This window comes from Pteropus medius, unplaced genomic scaffold (assembly GCF_902729225.1).
Source record: "Pteropus medius unplaced genomic scaffold, Ma_sr-lr_union100, whole genome shotgun sequence".
Taxonomy (NCBI): Eukaryota; Metazoa; Chordata; class Mammalia; order Chiroptera; family Pteropodidae; genus Pteropus; species Pteropus medius.
Genome location: NW_024340698.1, coordinates 2,531,939 through 2,545,129, shown reverse-complemented (window position 1 = coordinate 2,545,129; position 13,191 = coordinate 2,531,939). Strand labels below are relative to the sequence as shown.

The following is a 13,191-nucleotide window of genomic DNA, read 5'->3' as shown; positions in this document are numbered from 1 at the left end:
CTAAAGAAAATAAACAACAAAAACAGAAATAAGCTCACAGATACAGAGAATAGTTTGAGGGCTACTAGATGGGAGGGGAGTTTGGGGGGACGGTGAAAAAGGGCAAAGGGATTAAGAAGTACAAATGGATAGTTATAAAATAGACATGGAGATATAGAGTGTAGCATAAAGAAAATAGTTAATAATGTTGTAATAAATATGTAAGGGGGAAGAGGGGTGCTAGATTTAGTGGGGTGATCACTGTGAGTTATACTGATCTCTAATCACTATGCTGTACAACTGAAAGTAATATTATTGTATACCAATTATAATTGAAATAAAAACCTCACTGAATTGTACAATGTAAATATGAGCAACTAGTTGTCTATTATATTTCAACAAAGCCGGGGGAAAAAAGAAACTAAAACAAACAAAGAAATAAAGCCAATATTTCCTGAGTGCCTACCATGTACCTGGTACTGGCTTAAGCAATGAGAATACGACAGTTAAAAAAAAAAAGAGAGAGAGAGACAAAAATCTCTTTCCTCGTGGAGCTTATATTCTAGCAGGAGAAGACAATAAACCAGTAAAATATATAGTTTAGTAGACAGTAATAAGTGCTAAGAAGATAATTAAATCAAGGAAGAAGGATAAGAAGTATTGGGGGAGGTTGCAATTTTACATAGGATTGCAAAGGGAGGCCTCTCTGAGGCATCCGACTAAAGGAAGGACCCCCCGCTTTGCTCACACACAGAGAAACTAGATAAGTATTTCCCCCCATGGCTGTAGTATCTAAAATTCACAATCTAGTAGAGGAGACAGGCACTCAAATAGATATGATAATGTAATATGGTGAATGTAACATCAGAAGAGCTACAGGCAAGAGGGGGCAAGGAGGGTGCCTAACAATCCCAGCTAGTGTTTAGTAAAGACTTCCTGGATGTGATGCCTGAATCTAGTCTCACAAAGATGAATAGGGGTTAGCTACACTAAGAAGTAAGAGGGAAGATGGAGCAGAGAAGCCAGCATGTACTAAGGCCTAAGTGCAGAAGATGGCAGTAGCGTGATTAAGTGATCTACAAGAAGTTCTATTGCTCACGGTAAATGTGTAAGGATGTCAAGAGGCAAGGCAGGACAGGGACCAAGTACACAAATGCACATGACCACATTCACCTTGGCAGAAACTATTCGCTTGGACCTAGCTGCTCCCATATGGATGATAAAGAGTAGATGGAGTTGTCAGAAGAAAAAACTGATATGACCTGGAGGTCTATCACTTGGATGATGATAAATGGGGACATCATCCACTCAGAGAATACAGAAGAACTAGATTTGTGAAAAGAGGTAATTATGAGCTGTTTTAGACACAGTGTTGCTTCTGAGGGGTCTGTAGGAAAGCCAGTGGACCTCTCACTTCAGAGGTCCCAAATATAGGTCTGTAACTCAGGAGAGAGGACTGACTAAAGAGATAAATTTGTTCTTCGTCCACATAAATTTAGCAGTTGAGGGCATGACACTGAGATCATCCTATGAAAAAAAGACTTTTAAGGAACAATATTTGAAAGGCTTTCTATGGTCGAGCTTTTAAAGGGCTCTCTATCATTATAATGCTGGATAATATATACAACCCACATTTTTTAAGTTATAATTCAATGGTTTATAATATATTCAGAGTTGGGCACCACGATTCAGTTTTAGAACATTTTCATCCTCTGAATGAAACCCTGCAACTGTTAGCAGTCACTCATCATCTCCCCCTTTCCTCTCCTCCTCACAGCCCCTGATAATCACTAATTTACCTTCTACATATTCTGAGCCATTTTAATAAATGGAGTAATATACTATATGGTCTTTTGTGTCTCACTTCTTTCACTTAGCATAATGTTTTCAAGGTTCATTCATATTGTAGGATGTATCAGTAATTCATTCCTTTTTATGGTCATACAATATCCCATTGAATGGATATACCACCTTTTGTTTATGTATGCATTCATCAGTTAATGGACATCTGGGCTGTTTTCATCTTTTGGCTATTATGAATAGTGCTGCTATAAACATTTGTGTACAAGTTTCTGTGTGAAGATATGTTTTTATTTCTCTTGGGCATAAGCCTAGGAATGGAACTGCTGGGTCATATCGTGATTCCATGATTAACTTTTTGAGGAACCAGGAAACTGTTTACCACAATGGCTGCATCACTTTGAATTCCCACTAAAAAAGTATAAGGGTTCCATTTTCTTTACATCCTGACCAATACTCTTAATTCCCCCTGCTCTTTTTTTCAATAGTCATTCGAATAGGCATGAAGTGTTATCTTACCGTAGTTTCGATTGGCATTTCCCGAACAACTAATTGTGTTGAGAACCTTTCATGTTTAATTGGCCAGTTGTACATCTTTGGGAAAATGTCTATTAAAATCCTTTGCTCATTTTTCAATTGAGTTATTTACCTTTTTATTGTTGAATACACACTGATTTGGAGTCTTCACTTTGATGCTACCCATGGGACCTTAGACAAGTCATTTAATCTTTCTCTAATCAGGTACCTCATATATAAATGGGGACGATAACAGTACCTATCCTATAGTATTGTGAGGATTACATGAGATAATGTTGGTGATCATTAAATGGTAGCTATTATTGTTCAAATTAATATTTATACATATTTTTAGACATATATGTTCAAGTGTGTGTGATGATGGTTTTCATTCTTATTGTTCCAAAACTTCTGTTTACATTGGCTTTATTTTAAAATTATGAACTATCAGAATTATCAAATTGGAAAACTTTCAATAATATTACTCCAATTTTAAAAAAGTTACGCTGAACACACAGTATAAATATATATATGTCTTATTGTTAAAGTGTACAGCTGAAACTTACTGGGTTTAATTAACCAATATTACCATAAAAAATAAATTAAAAGAAAACAGCTATGCAATTCTACAAACAAGAGCAATAAAATGTAGAGGGACATTTGTTAACATCATTGTTTATAATAGTAAAGTAATTAACTAAATAATCCAGATGTCCATCAGGAAGAAACTGTTTAACTTAAAAATGGACTACTGTGTAACTGTTAAAATGAGTAGCTCAAAATGTACCAATGTGAAATCATCTCTAACATAAAGTAAAAGAGCAAACTGAAGAATATTATGCATTCTATGATTCCAACTTATATAAAAAAGGTATATGTGCACTTATGTGTATCTGCTCACATAGACTAAAAAAATCTGAACACTTAGAAATTTAACTGTGGTTATCTCTGGTGAATAGGGCTGTGAATGAAGTGAGAATGTCACTGTTATTATATTTTCTGGAGTTTAAAAAAGGTTTAACCACATATAAACTTTTCAATTAAAAAAATCCTGATTACTGATTGTCCATCAAATTTTTCTCAATCACATGTATCCTAGTTACATAACAATGCCAATAAAAGAGACTCTGAAGTAAAAGAAATCATTCCTATTGATTTTAGAATTAGGTAAAAACTGATGACCTAAATTTTAAGTTATTATAAAGTATACTTCAGTCCCTGTTTGACTGATATAACTTGAGTATTTCAAGACCACCCAAGGAATTAAAGCACAGGAGGGTTATCTTTAAATAGCTAAAAACTGATTTTGACCACGATAACTTCCAGAACAATGGCAGCATCTAAAATAGTTTTTATCAAGCTTACCTTTGACCAAACTCACCAAGATACCAGGTAAAAATCCAACCTTATAACAGTTCCTATGATCTACCAAATACATTTGTTTTCCTGTGAGTTTCCTATGGCTCTATTGCACTGTTATCTAATCGGCTCTAGAACAGTAATTGTAATATACTTGTGTAACTACACAATTCAGTTTTCTAAGTATTAGTAACCCATAGACAATTCACTTAAAAAAAATTTGATGGGAGGAAAAAGTGGGGCTTCAGTGAAAAAGAAGAGCTTCAGCTTTCATAATCAGCACTTTTAGCATATAATGTTATGCTTTGCTTTGTCTAAAGCATCCCAAAATATACAATCTCATTATTTAAAGTTACTGAGCATAATGGATTTTTAGTCTGATGCAGCAATTTGCATGAATTCATGTGACTGGAAATGTATGTATTTACCAAACAAAATGCCCTCCCTAGAGTAATGGAACTACCCAACTATAAGGCTTATTTTTCCTTTCAGTGCAGCTTTCTTATCTACAAGTTGACAAATATAAATCTAGTTGTTTTATATAGCTGGGTGGACCTCAAGTGCTTTAAAAGATATGATCTTGCAATCTTTAAGGCAGGCTAAATTTATTTTAAAATGTCTTTGACTTTATGTTTCAACACTGAATATATGCTTGTATATACTGGTTTGATTTGTAATATTTTTATCTAAAAAAAAATCAATAGCAAAGTTGGTGACTGTGGAGATTAATGGTATACTCTTAACATAAGAGTTAATCGACTCCATCATGGAGATAGAAAGTAGAGTGGTGGTTGATAGGGATTAGGGGAAGGGAGAATGGAGAATCATTATTTAATTGGTACAGAGTTTCAGTTGTGCAAGTTGAAAAGAGTTCTGGAAGTGGATGGTAGTGATGGTTTACAAGAGAGTGAAGGCACTTAATGCCACAGAACCATGCCCTTAAAAGTAGTGAAGATGGTAAATTTTTGTTATGCGTATTTTACCACAACTAAAAAACAACAAACAAAACAAAAACCCCAAATTGGCTTGTTTCTAAAATATTTTTTTAAAAGTTGATGGGCTCCCTGCAACGAGTCTTGAACCAAGGATAACCATGATTCCAATTTGCTGCATCTGAGGTCCATTAAGAACAGAAACAGAGTGTAGACAGGAGCAGCTTGTCTGGATAAACTTCCTCCTCTGCTTGTAACTAGCTTTATGATTTGAGTAAATCATTTAAACTCTCTGATCCTCAGGTTTCCTTATCTGTAAAATGCAGAAATTAACAGTACCTATCTTCACCAGGTTTTTTTTTTCCTGAGGATTTACTGAGAGAATACCTTTTAGAGTACACATTAAACTCAATAATCCTTAGCTATTACTAGCAACCACATGGCTATACAAAGTTGATTTTCCAAAATAAAGAGAGATACATTTGTTCCCATTTTGGCAAAGGTGTAAGAGGACAAGTGGATTGTGTGGCTGTATGCCAACGCTCCTGCTGATTCCAAGTGTTCTCCCCAACGGCTGAACAATTAAGGGGATATTTGGGCCCCTAGGTTGAATCCAGGCTTTCTTAAAAAGTGCTTCTGAGAAGGTCTGCAAGAGAAATCCCCAAGGAAATTAATTGTTCAAAATGCAGAGCTCTGCTCCAAGCCAAACCTAGTGAATCCCAAACTCTGGGGGTAAGACTTGGAAGTCACATCCACACTGGCTGCAAGCAGACAACATGAGGGGAATTGGAGGGTAAGAAAGGAGAGGAAAGGGAAATTGAAGTGGATCTGGCTCTACAGTAAGTCTTGCTGATTTCTCTTGCTTTAACTTTATTAGATGGTGCATGGATCTTGACATCTATTTCCATGCCTAGCCAAATGCCTTGTCTATTTTTTTTCCTTCTTCTACCACCCTTCTCCTCTCAATCTCATTCTTTGATGGTAAAGCATACCAGACAAATTTACAAATCAATCCTCTTGCCATCATACCATTTTCATTACCCATTCATTTATTTCCATTGTGGGAAAAGATAAAACAAATGTCATGTTCTCGGAATAAACTTACATGAACTTAGGTATTATAATACCTATTTCTAGAATCTACCTGGTTTCTCACCTGGCCACTTAAATCTTGGTATTGCTCTTCTCATGCTCTTTAGCCAAGAAACAGAAAGTGCCTTTGAAGACCCTTCTTCAGGATAAGCAAGATAGCAACCAGGCATTCTTTTGAGAACAGTAACAATAATCCTGGAACATTATTAACGTGGAGAGCACCCTGGCCTTTTAGGAGGTGTGAAGTTTTCTCAAGGGACAGATAGACAAGGTTGGAAAATGAAAAAAGGAAAAGTCAAACTGTTTCTGAAATTTTTTTGAGAAGTACTTCTAGCTGATTTTTCTAAGTTGAACAGCAGCCTTATACATTTTACCTGACAAGAAAATGCATTACTTCATCTGCAGTATCAGGAACTGGCAAAAGAGTGAAACTATTGACCATCAGCCACTAAATCCTTCTATAGCAGAGAGTAGGGTATTGACTATAACAGAGACTATAGTTTACACTATAACAGAGAGTAGGGTAATCTGGAGAAAGAAACAACAACAAAATATAGCCTTGAACCACACTCCCCATCAAAAAAAAAAAAAAAACCTTACTAGAAAAGTTATTGATAAAGTTATCAATTGGAAGAAAATGCCACAATCACTTCTCTAACAAGTAAACAGAAACAGAAGTGGTGTTCCCCCCTGCCTCCAAATGATTACATATAAGTGATCTAAGTGAAAACCATTATCTCCAGAAGCGCCCTCCCAGCGATACTAATGTTCAAGTGTTCTTTCCAAATAAAGCAGTACCTGAGGCAGTAAGTGCAGTTCAAATTCCTAATACAACAGATCTATTTTACAAAAAATCTTCTAAGTTGTAAGTGATAACCCATTTGCATCCTTAGCTTTAAAGCAGAGATAATAATATTACCAACCTCAAAGGATCTATGAGAGTACTCTTAAGGGATAACTGTATAAAGCAATTTAAACAGCACCTAGCATTTGCTAGGGAAACTAAAAATGTTAGCTGCTGTTATTGCTGCTGTTAGTTTTAAGAAATAGTTATATGCAATAAGGTTTTACACAACCAAACATTCTAGATGAATCTTGGTAATTTGCTGAAATGGAAAGTTGACTTTAAAAACCAAAATGTAGTAAGAGAGTTCTTTAAAGCAGACAAGAAACACTAGCGGGTGAGCTATGCCCTATCTATATGCCATATGCAAGACTCGGCAGTACTAAAGTGCATGAGGCTTGAACAAAATACTATTTCTCCCCTGGAGAAGCTGACATACTAATAAAGGAAAAAAGACAAACACTGACTCCGTCATACCTACACATGTGAAACCAGACATCATGCATCTGTGTTCCTTTCTGCCCACTTACCAGTGACCAGCAATGATTCCCTAAATGGCTGAGGCTCCATTGCTGCTGTCTCAGACCCAATTCATCCAGAGTCCCTGGCCTGGGTCTCTGTAAGCCCCATGGGTCCGGTGTGTTACCAACTATTGGACATTCCTGTACTGGTGTTCTTCCACGTAAGTGCTTCTTTAATTGTTTATACTTGGAGATTCTTTTAGTAACTCATAGGGAAGTTAGGAAATAGCAATTAACGTTAATGACCAATATTATTGTAAAAGATACAACTTATCACTGAGCCAGGCACAAGGCAAAAATATTTAAGGCAGCAGCCATAAGCTAAATAATACATGTGGCTGAGAAGAGATATGTCAATACGAAAACAATCTCCTTATTTGTGGCTCGCTGAGAGCCATTAACCAAGCTGCCACCCATTAGCCAAAAGATATATACACCTAATGTCAACAGAGTTAGAGCCCAGAATAAAAGCAGCTATGGGAAGGAGGAATGAAGAACTTAACTGATTAGAGTCCAGTGAGACAATGGGTAACATACTTCCACAAATGAACAATGCTCCATAGATGCCTTGCAAAAACCCAGTTTGCAATTGAGAACGTATTATCTTTCTTAATGAGCAATAACAATGGTAAAAAGAGCAGTTCTAGTCAGACTGCTTGAGTTTGAACCCTTGCCCTACCCCTTTTCAAACTTTATGACCTTAACTTGTTTAATTTCTCTAAGCTTCAGCTTCCTGACCTGTAAAATGAAAATATGACGAGTCAGTAAATAATGCATAGACAGGGCTGAGCACAGTGCCTAGCACATAGTTGGTGCTTGATAATTATTAGTTGTTACTATGGAAACAATAAAAATGATGCATAGATAGCCAGAAAAGCTCACAAAGGCCTATGTCACCAATAATGTGGTCAAAATATCCAACATATACAAAGAAAAAATAATAAAACTAAATACTGGAAATGTTAGTTACTGACAGAAAATAAATTTAACTTAAAAAAAACTGAAATTGGAAAGAATACATAAGGAAATGCAAGCTTGATCATATGATTGAGTACATAATTTCTGAGTCAATTCTGAAGAAAATCTGATACACCCTGAAAGAGCTTTAAAGATCGATTACGTAGATTCATTCAGTAAACATTTACTAAGCACCTACTATACATTATGCAAACTGTTAGGTGCCAGAGACAATGATAAATGTTAATAAAAGAAGCACGTGTAAAATGTCATAATAGGCACAGAACAGAGATAGGAGGAATTCGTTCTGTCTCAGTTATGTCAGGGAGAAGAGATCCAGGACAGCTTCATAGCAGAAATGACATGAGTTGGGAAGAGAGGGAACTCCAAAAAGCAGGAGTAAATGCCTAGAGGTACATGGCAAACACCAAGAGGCATCTGAGGTATTTGGGAGCCTGTGAATAATCCAGCATTGCCAGAGACTGGGGAATTAGAGGGAGAAGTAGTCACAGAAAGGAGCTGCAAAGGTAGCCCTGACAAAACCTATGAGTGAATTTCAGCATCCCTAGGCTTTTAGCATAGAGGTAACTGAATATGACAAAACTGATGTTTTAAAAATGTACCCTTGTGATAAAGAAATGTGAGGAAATAACTACTTTAATATTTGTTTTGGAAGAAGAAAGGGTTTATGATTGGGACAGAGCACGGGAAGGGACTTCTGGGGTGGTTGACAACGTTCTATTTCTTGATCTGGATGGAGATTTTAGGTATGTGTGCCTTGTAATATTGTATTAAACTATACGTGATTTTTTTTTTTTATCCACGTGTCATTTTACAAAAATAAAAAAGCAAAAAAGAGAGGAAAAAAGTACCCTCTTGTTAGGCTGTGTACACAGATGGGAGTGGAGGAAGAGACAGAACTAGAAGGAAGATAAGGATAGAAGTTATCGCCTCGAGATGCAAGATGATGAGGATCAGGCCCAGGTCAAGGACAGGGGGGATGAGGAAGAAATAAACTCACTTGAGAAATATCTTGAGAGTTGACTGCCAGAGGCTTAGAGAAGACACAGAGAAGTGAGTTCAGATTTGGACATATTGAGTATAAAAGATGCCTATGGGACTTCAAATAGTAGTTTCCTTTTTTTTAATTTATGGCTTTCCTTTGCCTTGGTACACACCTATCAAAGGTAATCTATTTCCTATTGGTCATAATTCAATTCATGTTTTTGGCTTTCAAATAGAGAAGTGAGATGGGAGTAGTTCTTAATTTAATGGCGAGACCTGGAAAAGAAAGGAGGAAAATGGTTAAGAGACATATGTGTAAAAACATGTGAAAGAGCAGCTCTGGCAAAATTAATGACTCTGTTAGTAGTGAAAAACAGAAGTAAATGGATAATATCCCAAATGAACTATTCCATTAAAATGCAAGGAAGGATATGGAAGGCAAGAGCTATTGGGTAAAAGAGCTTCCCAATCTGATAAAAACATCAAGAGGGAAATGCATTGTGCACCTATCTTATTTTCACATGTCTGGGACTTTCTTAAGTTAGGTATTACAACCTAAAGGAGAATTTTAATGGCAATTTGAAGGTAAGAAATATAGATCAATGAGAAAGAAAAGAAAAGGTATTCCACACCAGGTCAGAGCACAGTGGAGGAGGAAGTAATTTTGTTTATGCATAAGGCAAAATCAACTGTCCTCACTTGAGAAAAGACATGGATATCAGCAACTATGTATGTTAATTACAGAATGGGCCACAGTAGCCTAAATCCCTGTAAGTCCCTTTCTGCTTTAACACAGAACAGGAACTCACCAAATGCATGAACAACCAACTTTGATAATACTAGAAATATTAAGATTTAACCCACAGACCCAAAGTCTAAGCCTCAGCATGCATTACCTGGTTGAATCCTCATAGCAAGTCCACGATATAGGTAACTTTATTCATCTCCACATTACAATGAAGAAAACTTGCATCTCTTCAAGTGGCAACTCTGGAGAAATGAGACATGAAGAAGACTGCACAGGACAGACTCGGGTCTGGGTAAAAAGAAATGCCTGCCTCATATATGGTCCAACCCAGGTCACCAGGGTATAACATTACATAGAGATCAGGGGTGAAATCACTAGTTGCTGATGGAGTGATTTTGTCAGGCCTTATTCTCAATGTGTCTCTCTCACCTGGCAACACGTGGCAGTGGTAGGTGGTTGGCAGTGATACTGAGACTTTGAATCCTGGCCAGCTGTTTCTTTCTATCAAAAATATGATCGACATCTGGCAGAGTCAGCAAACGTTGAGATGAATGGATCTCCACTAATTCATATGTTACAAATTGTGTTATCAAAATTGGTCAAATTCCATTATAGTTCAGCTGCACTTAACACTGAACACACATGAGCCATTAGCTAGGACTTTGAAATCTCTTTGCTGTATGGAAATTTCTATTCTGGTAATAGTTGTATGAGATTTGATCTTTATCACACTTTTCCTGGCAACAGTAAAATTCCATTTCCATCAACTCTGTTTCCTCTCAGGAAAGAAGTCTCTCAGGAAATACTCAAAACATTGTTCTCAACAAAGTTCTCAAATATGAATCATTTTCAAGTGCCAGGAAGACACTCCCTCTCTCACTGTTTTGCATCATAGTACATTCCCTAAAATGACAGTTTTGGGGTATGACATACTTGAAAAAAAAAGAAAAAACACAGTATATTCTTCATTTTTCCCCCTCTATGACTTTGCTCAAGAAGTTCATTCTGCTTCAACTATATTCTCTCTTCTATCTGCTTGTCCAAGTCCTACCAACTCATTCATTCAATAAATATTTCCTGAGCACCTACTAGTTTGTGGTCCTATAATAGGTGGCAGGGGTTCAAGTAAGTGTATTAAGGAATTAATCAGGCAAAGATTAGGGGATGATCATTATAGGCAGTGGGACCATCATGTGACATGCTGAGAATTTCCTTCAAGAAAAAGCTTCCCAGAAGAGGAAACATTTAAAAGTGGTCCTTATAAGGATAACTAGTAGGAATTAAATGGAAGAGGAAAGGCATTTATGGAGGCTAAGAGGAAAGCCAACTACAAGGACCACAATTGAGCTGCTGCCTCAGAAATTCATCCTAATGTTTATGCTGAAGCCATGACTCCAATGGGCTATACCTACCTGATCAATGCCTGAGTATAGCAGGGACAGGATTCCACTGACTGCTGACTTTGGACTCCCCCAAGGCTTTTCTGAACCTTCCTTTAACGGCACAGTAGTCTAGAAAGCTTCTGCCTAAGCTACTCTCTCTCCTCTTCACTAGGGGTCAGGCTTGCATCATGGACTAATGGTATACCTACATTTTGATCTCGCTCCCCACTATCTCCTACATAGGTGGTTTCCCTTGATGAAATCCGTGCCAGTTTAATCCTAAATTTGTTTCTCAGGGAACCCAGATTAACACAGCAGTCTAGACAGAGGGCCCAGCATGAGTAAACACCCAGAGGTACAAAAAGTCATGAGGTCCTCTGAGCATCCTAAGGAGTAGTGTGTGCCTCGAGTTTGCTGTGGAGGTATAGGTATAGAGGGAGAAGGAGCTGAGCCAAATCAGAGAAGCCTTGTATGTCTGGTGAAGAAACTTGGACTTGGTCCTCTGAGAAAGAGAGTACCATCTGAATTTTTTAAGCAAGGAAAGGACAAATGTTTTCAAAACACTGTTCTGCTTGCAGAATGGAACATAGACTGGATGGAGGAAGTAAATGTATGTATCCTTCCATCTTGGCTGCTAGCTTGTGAGTTCCTAAAGAGTAGAATCATATTTTTTATTTATTTTGCTTTAATCTCTATGCCCCTATAATGCTTATAATAATGTTTAACACGAAGTAGCTACGCAAGAGGCCCCACCATATCTATCAGGCTGGGCCTCAACTCACTGCCCAACATTTTAATTAAAATCACCCAAAAATTTAATAACCAACCTTTGAACATTACTGCTGGGACACTGAACTCTCTGTGTAGCCAATCTAGAATGAGAAAGTTATAGGCATGAAGGGTAGAAGTTATTCCCAACATGTTATCTTCCACCAACTAGTTATTTCATGAACTCTCGTTGAAGCCGGGCATCTATTCACATTTGTTGATCCTAACTGTGGAGACAAAGGTAGTCATTAGACAGTTTTTGAATGTGTATGAGATCAATGAAGTTTAGAGAGCCAGACCAGGCTCAAGGCCCAGAGGTCTTATGCACGGCACTGGACAACAATCAGAATTGGGTTTTGGATTTTGGTACAATATACAATGGTGATCTTTGGGAAAACATATCTCTAAGGTCTATTTTTTTTCCATCATAAAGTTTATACTTTAAAAATAATACCTACCCTAATTTATAAAATGAGATGATGTCAATGTACTTTGAAAACAGTAAAATATAAAATATTGCACTGTCACTTAAAAATCTGTTAAGAGGGTAGATCTCAAGTTAAGAGCTCTTACCACATACACAAAAATAAAACATAAGGGCAGGAGGAGACTTTTGGAGGTGATTGATATATAAATATATATTACCCTGATGGTGGTGATGATTTCAAGAAGGCATGCATATGTTCAAACTCATCAAATTGTATACATTAAATATGTGCATTATTTTGCAAAAACACTCACACCTCAATAAAGCTGTTTAAAAAAAGAAGACTAGTGACTGCTAATTCTGACTTGCAACAATATCAAGGGATGTTGTGATACTGTCCAAAAATTCTCAAAATACAATTGATTTTCCTTTACTTCCATCTGTCAAATAGCACTTTTAGTTGAAAGGGTACTGCTATGGAATGAAATAGTAAAGAGAATCAATTCCTAGAAGGCTATGCATTACTGGAGCTGGAGTCAACAGCCCTCCTGTGGTCCTAGGCACTGAAAGGTCATTCAATGATGGCCTGCTGCCCTTTCTCAGACTCAACTTTTTTTCTCATTGTTATTTCCAACTTGACTGATGAAACGCAGAAGCTCTAGGGGCCCTACTTATGATAACCAAAATAACCTTACTGAAAAAGGCCATCATTACCTCCAAATAGCCTGAAGTGGTTTGTGTCAGTTAGAGAAGAGAATTATGATGACTCAGAAACTGTCAGATTAGATAGGCATGAGCTAAGGGACTAAAGCTAGCTATCAATGGTTGGTTGCCCATGTAAAATGAAAATGGCATCCCGGT

The 13,191-nt window shown here is 37.0% G+C and overlaps 1 protein-coding gene across 4 annotated transcripts in view; it reads right to left on the bottom strand.

Moving 5' to 3' along the window:
- Positions 1–13,191, bottom strand: part of ATP11C (ATPase phospholipid transporting 11C (ATP11C blood group)) — a 158,658-nt gene that overhangs the window by 114,257 nt on the left and 31,210 nt on the right. The window lies entirely within an intron of this gene.